At 42.4% G+C, this 11,782-nt stretch overlaps 1 pseudogene across 1 annotated transcript; it reads left to right on the top strand.

Moving 5' to 3' along the window:
- The first annotated feature begins 5,708 nt into the window (after positions 1-5,708).
- On the top strand, positions 5,709-10,246 carry LOC150059797 (sodium-dependent glucose transporter 1C pseudogene; annotated as a pseudogene). Its single transcript, XR_016536439.1, has 3 exons — positions 5,709-5,872; positions 7,644-7,760; positions 8,998-10,246. The product of XR_016536439.1 is annotated as a sodium-dependent glucose transporter 1C pseudogene (transcript).
- Positions 10,247-11,782: the final 1,536 nt, after the last annotated feature.

Genomic DNA, 11,782 nt, shown 5'->3' with positions numbered 1-11,782 from the left:
CCTTGCATTGAAGGCTTGTGTAGTGAGGTCTGCAGTACTTCTGACTTTTTTTCTTTCTTTCTTTTTTTTCTTTGTGTGTGTGGGTCATGTGGCCTGACCCCACTGTCCCTGAGCTCTTCAGCTCAAGGCTACCCCCCTACCCTTGAGCCAAGCTCCACTTCCCGTTTTCTAGAGGTTAATTGGAGATAAGAGTCTCAGGTCCTTTTGTGCCTGGGCTGGCTTTGAACCTTGATCCTCAGATCTCAGCCTCCTGAGTAGCTAGGATTCTATTGTAATGTAGGCCCCTCTTTAATTTGTGGTATTAAAAATCAGTTCCTTGCCAGGAGTGGTGGCTCATGCCTGTAGTCCCACCTACTAAGAAGGCTGAGATCTGAAGGTCATGGTTCAAATTCCATGAGACTCTTATCACCAATTAATCACTAGAACACCAGAAGTGGCACTGTGGCTCAAGGGGTAGGGCAGTACCCCTGAGCTGAAGAGCCCTGGGACAACACCCAGGCCCAGAGTTCAAGTCCCATGACTGACAAAAAATAATCATTTCTTTGCTATTTACATCTAATGTTTTTCCTATAATGTGTCTAGAAGTATTTCTTCTTGAATCTAGTCTACTGGGGGTTTTATATGCTTTTGTTCAGATTTCTCTCTCTCTCTCTCTCTCTCTCTCTCTCTCTCTCTCTCTCTCTCTCTCTCTCTCTCTCTCTCTCTCTCTTTTTTTTTGCCAGTCCTGGGCTTGAGCTTAGGGCCTGAGCACTGTCCTTGGACTTTCTCAAGGCGAGAGCTCTACCACTTGAGCCTCAGCACCATTTCTGGCTTTTTTCTATGTATGTGGTACTGAGGAATCGAACCTGGTCTTTGTGAATGCTAGGCAAGCACTCTATCTCTAGGCCAAACTCCCGGCCCAGGATTTTCTCTTTTTTTTTTTTTTGCCAGTCCTGGGCTTGAGCTCAGGGCCTGAGCACTGTCCTTGGACTTTCTCAAGGCTAGAGCTCTACCACTTGAGCCTCAGCACCACTTCCGGCTTTTTTGTATGTATGTGGTACCAAGGAATCGAATCCGGGTCTTCATGCATGCTAGGCAAGCACTTTAACCACTAGGCCAAACTCCTGGCCCCCAAGATTTTCTCTTTTAACAGTGGGGATGTTCTTAGCTATTATTTTTTCTGAATAGGCTTTAACTATGGCTGTTATTATGTTTCATCTTCCTAATAGTATGGCTATTGTTATGTTTTATCTTCCTAACAGTAAACAGAGCACAGAGCTAAGGTGGAAGGCAGTATTGTTGTGAAGATTACTTGAGATAGTATACTTTTAAAATTTAGATGTTATTATCAGGGTGATGTATACAGGAGTTACAAATACACTTATAAGGTAGTGAGTATATTACTTCTTGAACATTGTTATCCCTTCCCATCTTTTTCCTCCCCCCATACCCTCCCAAGTTGTAAAGTTCATTTCCAATATATTGTCTTGTGAATATCACTGTACACTGGTTCATCCTTTGTCCTTTGTCTCATCATCTTGTTTTCCCCCTTCCCTGATTCAAATAAATGAATGAATATATATAACACAGCTGGTATCAAAGTCAGATACAGCATCAACAGAGGATAAACTATAGGAGGGAGAAGAAGAAAGAAAAAGAGGAAAAAAACTATAGTAGAGATATAACTTCACATAGTATATTAAAAACAACAACCACAAGATAAATCTCTTAATTTCCTATCCTGGAGTTCATTTTGCTTAGGCTCTTCCTATATGGATATATGCACTTAGCTTTTGAGCTATTGTGATCCTCTGCTGGGAATGTCCTAGTTGTGTACTAATTATTACAAATGAGGGAAACCATGAGCCTATGTTCCTTTGGGTCTGGCTTACTTCACTTAATATGATTTTTTCCAAGTCTTTCCATTTCCTTACAAATGGGGCGATGTCGTTCTTTTTGATGGTAGCATAGAATTCCATCTGTCTTTATCCATTCTTCTACTGAGAGGCATCTGGGTTGGTTCCAGAACTTAGCTATGGTAAATAATGAGGAGATATTCTACTTGAGAGCTCACACATCCAATTAAATAAGTGTGGGAAAATTTCACAGGCAAAGAAAGTTTTTTTTTTAAATTTCATTTATAAAAGTAAGTCTTTTGGGATCCTATCTCCTGCCTCGTCCCCGCCCCCCGCCAGGAGACCGGGGACAAGTGCTCATCTTGCAGTTCTAGGCCCAAGGTATCTTACAGCTTCTGAGCTGCATCTGTTCCCCTCTGTTCCAAAGGCTGCAGCTCCAGCTCTCTCCGCCAAGGGGCGCCATGGGAAGGCTCCCAGAACTCCGCTTAGCTTAATGCCTAGCAGAGTCAAAGTTCTAGTCACCTAGGCAACCGTGTCAACTTTCGGTTTGAGACTCAAACCTAATTGGCCAGTGGACTCCTCTCTCTCCCGCCCCAAAATTTCTGCGCAGGCGCCCTGCCACATAGAGGATCGGGCTAGCTGTTCTGGCCAGGCTCCAGACTGTCCCTGCGGGGGTGGTGGCTGGGGACTCTGAGGGGGCCCGGAGCGGTCCCGGAGCCCCGTTGCGAACTCCCGAGGCTTTGAGGACTGGAGGACCGCAGCCCGCACGTTCTCCAGGGCCGGCGAGCTGGAGCTGGAGGTGGACTTCCGCGGGGCCGGGGCCGGGCCTGCGGGGCAGCGGCTCCTCCAGGCCCAGACCCCGGCGGCGGAGAGTGAGCCGCCGGCGGCGGAGGTCTCCGTGCGGAACAGCCGGGGCCAGGGCCTGCTGCGCTGGTTCTCCACGGTGGTCCTGTACGCCGGCTTCCTGGGGCTGGTGAGAGCTGGGCTGGGACCCCGCTTTCCCCGGAGGAGGCTCAGCGTGGCCCCCCGCAGCATGGGTGACCTTGAGTGCATGAATTAGTTGGCTCGGGCCTCAGTTTTGTCTTCTGGAAAATGGGCACCAAACCTTTACGAACTATCCTAATAAATGTCTTCCAGCAACCAGGAAACCTGAAGTCTCCTGGGTCTATGGAGAGGTAGAAGAAGGGGGCCGACAAGGCATCAGCCACACGTCCGCTTCATCCAGGCATTTAATTTAGAAAGGGTTGATGCAGAAAAGCTGCTGCTGGGGGATTTTCTCTTCCCGGTGGCCTGACCACTGAACTTGATAGAGGGGGCCCAGCGAGGCCCAGAGTGGAAAGGGACTTCTCTAGATTTCACAGCTGGTTAAGAGGTAGAGTCAGGAATGTCTCTCCACCCTGCCTCCACTCCATTTAAACCCAGCCTGCAGAGCTTGAAGTGATTTTCTTGAGCAAAGTGCAGGACTAGACATGCTCAGCTGGCTCCTTTTTGACTCTGGAGTGTGGAGGGGGTGAGTCCTTCAACCACTGTCAATCGCTTTGATCAGTTAGCATTTCATTTGAGCCACACTTGTTTCTCACAATCTTTTCGTGAAGCAGTTGATGAGAGAACTCACTGCAAATGCCCACTGAGCAGTGTACCAGGTCCTCCCTGGCCTTTGAAGACATGAAGTATTTTGAGTGGAACACTTCTCAGGCTCCTTGTACTGAGGCTGACTGGGGCCTGGGCTCAGTGGGCCTTGGACTGAGGCTGGCTTGGATAGAAAGTCATTCTTCATTTGGAGTAGAGCAATGAAATTCAAATCCTTGAAATGTGGATGACTTAAGGACATTTTAAGGCGTTTCTGCAAGTTTTCTGAAATTGAAATCTCAGTTCTTGGGAATAAATAGTGCAAACAAAATTTTGTTAAAAATCATTGTGCATGTATGTGTCCTATTTGCTGACAAAATATTGCAGACTGTACTCTTTTCCAATGGCAGGAATTGTCATTGAGGAATAATGTAGATTAGGAAGTATTCAAATTAGTTCTTCCACGTTGGGAGGAAATGTGTATTCCAGAGGAAGGGCCCAAGTAGACCAGAAATTGCCATTTGATGCTTCATAATTTTTTAAGCAATTTTATAGTTTTAGTTCTTATCCACATTGTAGATTTTTTCATTAATGCCTTTTATATTATATGAACATTTTATTACATTTTAATAAAAATAAAATTACATAAAAATACAAATACCTCCAAATAAATTGAAAATAGGACAATTAGGAAGAATGAGCCTCAGGGGAAAAATTTGGATATAAGGACAAATTCTCTTCCTTTTCTTTTTTAAAATATTTTAATGTATGGAGGGGTTACAGTTATATTTGCCAGATAGAAGGTTCATTACTTCTCTTATATTGATACTTTTCTCATGTTTTTGTCCCCATTTCCCTCCCCCATCTCCCTCCCCTCATCTTTTCCCCCCTCCTATTTCAAATAAACATATATACATATTAGGTAACAAATTCAGATATTATAACAATATGAGATTAACCAAATGGCAACACAAGAAAAGAGAAAAAAACATAGTACATTAAGAACAACAGCCACTCAGAATTAAGCTCTTGTTTCCATGTCCTGAGATCCATTAATTTGGCCTCATCCTATATGGCCTTATGTATCTAGGTTTTGAGTTATTGTAAATTGCTGCTAGGAGAGTCCTAGGTTTGTACTAATTATTACAAATGAGGGAAACCATGGAGCCTATGTTCCTTTGGGTCTGGCTTACTTCACTTAATATGATTTTTTCCAAGTCTTTCCATTTCCTTACAAATGGGGTGATGTTCTTTCTGATGCTGCATAGAATTCCATTGTGTATAAGTACCACATTTTCGTGATCCACTCATCTACTGAGGGGCATCTGGGTTGGTTACACATTTTGGCTATGGTAAATAGTGCTGCAATGACATAATTTCACTTTTTTTTTTTACATTTTAAGATTGTTGATATTAAGATGATATGCAGAGAAGTTTGCCTTTTATAAGTTAGGTAATGAGTATGTTTCTTTTTAGGCACTGTCACCCAGTTTCGTGTAGTATTTAGAATATGAGAATGCATTTTAGGATAGTTTTGCTACACCCTATTAATGACTAATGTAGTTAAGGTATTGTCCAAATGAAATGCAATTGTAACAGAAGATGAAAAAGTGACCTTTGTAAGGTGGGCATGGTGGTACACATCTGTAATTGTAGCACTCAGAAGACTGAATTGTAGACTCATGGGTTTAAAGCCAGCCTGGATTACTTAGAAAGACTCTGAGAGAAAAAAAAAATAAAACAGAATCCACAATGTTAAAATTGAGCAATGTGTGAAGGAAAATGTGGGAATTTATAACTTACAAATCATAGTGTGTACATTTTTCCTGACCACAGGGCTTAATGTCATCCCCTCCATTACATCAGCAGCCCTCCTCCCAGTTGTTGTTTCAGAGCTGGGGACTTGAGCTCAGGACCTGTGTGTGTGCTGCAGCTTTTGTGCTCAAGGCTGGTGCTCTACCATTTGAGCCACAGTTCCACTTCTGGCTTTTTGGAGGTTTAATTGGAGGTAAGAATTCTCATGGTCTTTCTTGGCCTGGCTGACTTTAAATCATGATTCTCAGCCTTCTGTGTAGCTAGGATTACAGGTGTGAGTCACCATGCCTGGCTTTTCTCCCAGGTGGTTTTTTGTTTTTGTTTTTGTTTTTTTTGTAATAATGGAAAGAGCTTCTCTGAAACTCTTTAGATGCACACACATATATAGATGTATGTCTGTCTGTGTACATATTGACTTGTATATATACACATTAGATGCACATAATTTTTAATGATTATAATTAAAGACCTCTTTAAATTTTAGGGATTAAGTATTGCTATACTGGGACCCACATTTCAAGATCTAGCCACTAATGTGAACCGCAACATCAGCAGGCTTTCCCTAATTTTTGTGAGCCGGGCCTCTGGATATTTGTGTGGTTCTATGATTGGAGGTGTTCTTTTTGACTTTATAAATCATTTTTTACTTTTGGGTGAGTAAATAATTTTTACTTCTTTATGCCTATTAATGAATTTAACTTGTCTCTAAATATGAAACTTGTGGACAACTGAGATGAGGGATTTTCCTGGGTCCCACACAGAAGCTGGGTCTCTGGTGGCTCCTGCTCTCACCTTGGCAGGCACAGGACATGTGGGTGGGGACATCCTGAGTCTTAATTAACCCTCAGGCATGCAGATGGCAGTCCTGAGCCCCCCACCCCAACCTCCCCTGGAAGTGAGGCACAAGCCACACACTTGTCCCATAGCTCTGCGCATCCAGCGTAGGGCAGGTCTCTAGAGCTGCCAGATGAGCTGCAGGAATGTGTCCAGGCTCTCTGGACTCTGGGTGGGCAGTGAGGGAGAGGGGATGGTGACACACGTGTCCTTGGGTTAGTGTGTGCCCAGACCACTCTGCCACAGCCTGGAGGTGCATAGCATCGTTTTTTGTGTGTGTTAGATTTTATTGTCAGGATAATGTATAGAGGGATTACAGTTACATTCGTTAGGTAACGGGTTCAGTACTTCTTGAACCTTGATACCACTTCTCATGTTTTTGTTCCCCTTTCTCACTCCCCATCTCCTAATAGCAAAGTTTTTAACATGCTGTTGTTTGAATAGGGTGACATGTTTCAAGAAAATTAAATGACATAATAATACACCTTTGGAAAAGGAGAAAAACCAATGGGTGATGAATAAGTAAATAATCCCTCTTATTTTCAGAGTGGAATGAGTTTCTTTTTGCCGGGGCCAGCCGGCAGCAAACCAGGGTTCGTGGATTGGGATTCCTGAAATAGGGGCAAGGACTAGGAAAAAATAGAAGAGAGACAAACAGATGGAGTTCGGGAGGACTACAGCCCAAGTCAGCAGTCCAAGAAGGCTGTGAGCTCCAGACTGCCGCCTAAGACTCGTTTATTTTAAGTTCCGACCTTAAATACTCTTCTTAAAACTAGGGAACTGCCAGAGGCTACATTCATACAAAATAGTAAACAAGTCACATATAGGATAAATGAGAAAGGATTAACATTGCTTAAAGTCATCCTGATAAGAACTGATTAACATTGCTTAAAGTTATCCAGATAAGAACTGATTGACATTGCTTAAAGTTATCCTGATAAGAGCTGATTGACTTTGCTTAAAGTTATCCTGATAAGAGTTAGTTCCTTGTGTATACAGTTGTGTAGGTCCAAGGTCAGGTCCAAGGTCATTGACCCCACAGTCGGTCCCCAACATCTTTTCTTTTCGTTTTTGTGGGTCATGGGGCTTGGACTCTGGGCCTAGGTGTTGTCCCTGAGGTCTGGAATGAGGGTTTTTTTTTTTTTTTTTGCCAGTCCTGGGCTGGAGCTCAGGGCCTGATCACTGTCCTTGGACTTTCTCAAGGCTAGAGCTCTACCACTTGGGCCTCAGCACCACTTCCGGCTTTTTTCTATGTATGTGGTACCGAGGAATCAAACCCAGGTCTTCATGCATGCCAGGCAAGCACTTTAACCACTAGGCCAAACTCCTGGCCCGTTTTTTTTTTTTTTTTTTTTTTTTGCCAGTCCTGGGCTTGGACTCAGGGCCTGAGCACTGTCTTGGGTTCTTTTTCTCAAGGCTAGAGCTCTAACACTTGAGTCTCAGCACCACTTCTGGCTTTTTTCTATGTATGTGGTATCAAGGAATTGAACCCGGGTCTTCATGCATGCTAGGCAAGCACTCTACTACTAGGCCAAACTCCCAGCCCTGGAATGAGTTTCTTATAGTTGACTTTTGAACTTTTCCCTTTAGGAGCATCATTGCTGGCTACAGCAGTTGGTCTGCATCTTATCCCTTTCTGCAAGACTGCAGTACTGCTAACTGTCATGATGTCTGGTTGTGGTGCTTCCATTGGCATTCTGGATACAGGTCAGTAAAACCTTCAGTGTCATCTCTGCAATTAGGATACTACAGCTAGGAAAAATATAGCCGATGAAGTTACACTGTCATTCATAATGCTCTTCATATGATAAGGGAGTACTGAGCTGGTTTTGATGACATTCAGAACTACTGTTCTACCTGCTACATTTCTGATAATTAGGGCTTCCATTTGTTAACATCAGCTGTGACATCAGTAATTATAAAGGATTTTGGTCCTTAAGAGGATGAATTTGGTAGTTATAGTAAAGCATGCTCTCACTTTGTGATAGAATTTTACCATTCTACCTTAAAAGAATGGTTTCATGAATTGATGGGTTTCACAATAGTTTGGAGTCATTACTTGTTTGCAGAAGCAAAAAGTGATGTTCAGTTTCAATGTCTCCACATTTGGGGCAGAGAAGAGCCTGCATGCCTGTACTGTTGTCCCCATACCCCGTGTTCCTGAAATGAATGTCTTCTGTGTATCATTGTGTATTTGAAAACCTAGTAACATGTGATATTCTTTTATTCTGGTTTTCTATGCTTCCCAGCAGTTAAAAATTACTTGACAGACAGTGGGAATATTCTATAACTCAGGCTTAGTTTGCTTGTAAAATTACATGATGCAATTATGTGCTTATATGGCTAAAAAACATAATATCTGACTTTTTAAAAAAATGCTTGTTGTTCTTAACTTTCAGCATGTAGGTATTCAGACAGTGTTGATTCAGTTACACAAAAGGGCTCTTGTTTCCTCAAATGGGGACAGCAGGATCCTGGAGTTTTCAAATCCTAAGTCAGTATTTTGTATCTATTTATATATAAACAAAGCAATCTTCCTCAAAACATCTACCAATAGCAAGTAAGGGACTTTGGTAATCGGTTACTCTGATGATAAACTTTTATCTAGTAAGTGTGTATTGTACATACTTGTAAATATGTTGGTGCATTAGTATTACTTAACAATGTGGAGTTAACACTGTTCTATAACCAGCTTTGGTGCTGTGCTGGAATTCCACGTAAGAATGAAAGTTTATGGAATATGCTGTTCTTTGGTGGTGGTGGCTTTGAGTTCCTGCATCATAGACTTGATCCAGGGCCTGTGTTTGAAGAACTTAAAATATTACAGTGTTTAGTCATGTAATACATTTCCTCTTCTTCATGGTAATGAGCTGGGCTTTTGGAGTTGTATTTTAAAAACTAAGTTCTGTGGATAACTAAACATTTCTCTGTTTCTCTTTGGTAGGTGGGAACGTCCTCATCCTGGCTCTTTGGGGGGACAAGAGCCCCCCACACATGCAGGCCTTACACTTCAGCTTTGCCCTGGGTGCCTTCCTGGCTCCCCTGCTGGCTAAACTGGCCCTGGGCCCCTCAGGGTCTGCTGACAACCACACAGAGCCTGGCCTTCTCCCTCCAGCCCTGAACCGATCATCTGAAGCTGCCTCAGTTTCTCTGCTTGGATTTCCCCATGACATGAACTTACTGTGGGCTTATGCTTCCACTGGCACTTATATTCTCCTAGTCTCTCTCTTTTTCTTTGCTCTGTTCTTCATGAAAAGCTCAAGGCAGGGAAAATCAGCAGCATCGGCTCAGGTACTGCGAAGAGCTAAACACCACAAGGCTCTACTCTGTCTCCTTTTCATGTTCTTCTTCTTCTATGTTGGGGCTGAGGTGACATATGGCTCTTACATTTTCTCCTTTGCCACCAGCCATGTTGGCATGGATGAGAGAGAAGCAGCCGGCTTGAACTCCATCTTCTGGGGGACCTTCGCAGCCTGCCGGGGCCTGGCCATCTTCTTTGCTGCGTGTTTACGACCTGCCACCATGATTGTGTTGAGCAATGTGGGCAGCCTGGCCTCATGTTTGTTTCTGGTGCTTTTTGACAAGAGTCCCCTGTGTCTCTGGATAGCAAGCTCGGTGTATGGGGCCTCCATGGCCACCACGTTTCCCAGTGGTGTTTCTTGGATTGAACAGTACACCACCATCAATAGCAAATCGGCTGCATTTTTTGTGATTGGTGGTACTCTCGGAGAAATGGTGATTCCTGCAGTAATTGGAAGTCTTCGGGGAGAGTACCCAGATTTACCAGTAGTTCTGTATACTAGTTTAGGGTCAGCAATAGTCACTGCTCTTTTATTTCCTGTGATGTATAAATTAGCTACCTTGCCGTTGAGTTGCCAGGCAGTAGGACATAGAAAGAGGATCAGAAAGCTTTGCTTTCTAGCAGTGAGGTAAATGACTATGAGGAAGAGAATGAAGGAGAGGACACAGAAAAATGGGATGAGATGGATTTTGAAGTGGTTGAGATGAATGATACAGTGAGTCCTTGTACAATAGAGACGTCTAGAAATATTTTGATGGAGACCACAACTGAGTTTTCCTACCAGTTTCTCTCCAGTACTTTGCTAGTTGCATCTCCTATGAACACTGATGGTTCCTTTGAAAATAAACAAACAACAACAACAACAACAACACTTATAACACACAAAGTATAAGGGACTAGTTCTTACAGAATATGTATTATTATGGACATCATTGAAAGATTCTATTTCTAAAGAGGCTCTTAAGAGCAGAGCAATGGATTTTCAGCATGTTTGGAAATCAGAATTTCTACATCCATTTATAGCACCAGCTAAATCGTTTGAAATGCTTTGTGACTGTGAGCAGTCCTGTATGGTATTTTTTATGATTTGCCAGTCCTGGGCCTTTAACTCAGGGCCTGAGCACCGTTTTTGGGCTTTCTCAAGGCTAGAACTCTACCACTTGAGCTACCATTTCTGGCTTTTTTTTTTAATGTATGTGGTACTGTTTCTTTGTGATGCTTGGCAGGTACTCTACCACTAGGTCAAACTCCTGTCCCTGGTATTATCTTGTAAGGAGACTTGGTTGGTGACTGAGTAGGTGGTGTCTTATAGTCCCTCTCTGTGCAGAGAGAAGGAGGAGACTTTTGTTTGAGAATTCAGTTAGAGAAAAGTTGGACATGGAGTTTTAATAGAGAAAAACCACAGAGGAGAGAGTGGAACAGATTTTCTGGGCAAATAATCAGATAACCTTGTTTTGTCAAGATTGTTTCTTCTTCCCGATGTCCTCCCTTTCCCTTTTTCTCCCTTCCTTTCTGAAATTCTAGAAATAAGAGGACGTAGGTTTGTTCAAGGTGTCTGCTGACAGTCTGTTCTTTGTTTCAAAGGTAATACAAAAATGATAGCTTTAAAAAAGTGCTTCTCTTATCTGGTATGGATAGAGACTGGAAGATTGTGGTTTAAGACCAGCCTGGTCCAGTTAGTAGATCCTATCTCAAAAACCAGCAGGGTACGTTGTACATCTCTGTGATCCTAGCTACTAGGAGGTAGAGATGGGAAAATTGCAACTGGCTAGTTAGAGCAAAATGAACTCCAGAGCCTATCCCATAAACAATAAATAAAAGGACTGATTGTGGATCAAGTAGGAGGCCCTGGATTCAATCCTCAGTATAACAAAAAAAAAATTACTGCTTATGACTTCTCATTCTCCAAGAGGCACCCCTTTTTATGTAAAAGGGGTATGCATTGTACTCAATGGTCATTTAATATTTGACATATTTTAGTGAACTATGTATTTACATATATATGTAATTTTGTTTTACAATCAATATCTCAGATTCCGTTTTACAATCAATATCTCAGATTCCGTGAAATGTACTATTTGTTAAACTATGGCAAAGATACTATTTTTGCATTCTACAGAGATGTTATTTTTATATGCTGATTTTCTAGTTGTGCTCAGATGGGGTATGTTTGCTGTCACTGAGATATACTGTAGTAGTAGAACTATGAATAGGCCTTTTGAGGTCCCAGGTCTACCTCAGGAACAGAGGCGGGTCTAGGCCTTGCTGTTTTAAGTATTTGATTCTGAGTAGCTATGGATGATAATCAATGGTAAGTACTGTATACCAGGCTAATAGCTCTGCTTACATTAAAGCACTGCCCTTGTTAGGAGTTGGCAAACCTTTGTCACTCTTTTTTTTTTAATTTTATTTTTTATTGTCAGAGTAA

Source organism: Megascapheus bottae, chromosome 8 (assembly GCF_031878675.1).
Source record: "Megascapheus bottae isolate mThoBot1 chromosome 8, mThoBot2.hap1, whole genome shotgun sequence".
NCBI classification, from domain to species: domain Eukaryota; kingdom Metazoa; phylum Chordata; class Mammalia; order Rodentia; family Geomyidae; genus Megascapheus; species Megascapheus bottae.
Note: the sequence above shows the minus strand (reverse complement) of the source record. Positions and strands in the feature narration are given on the sequence as shown.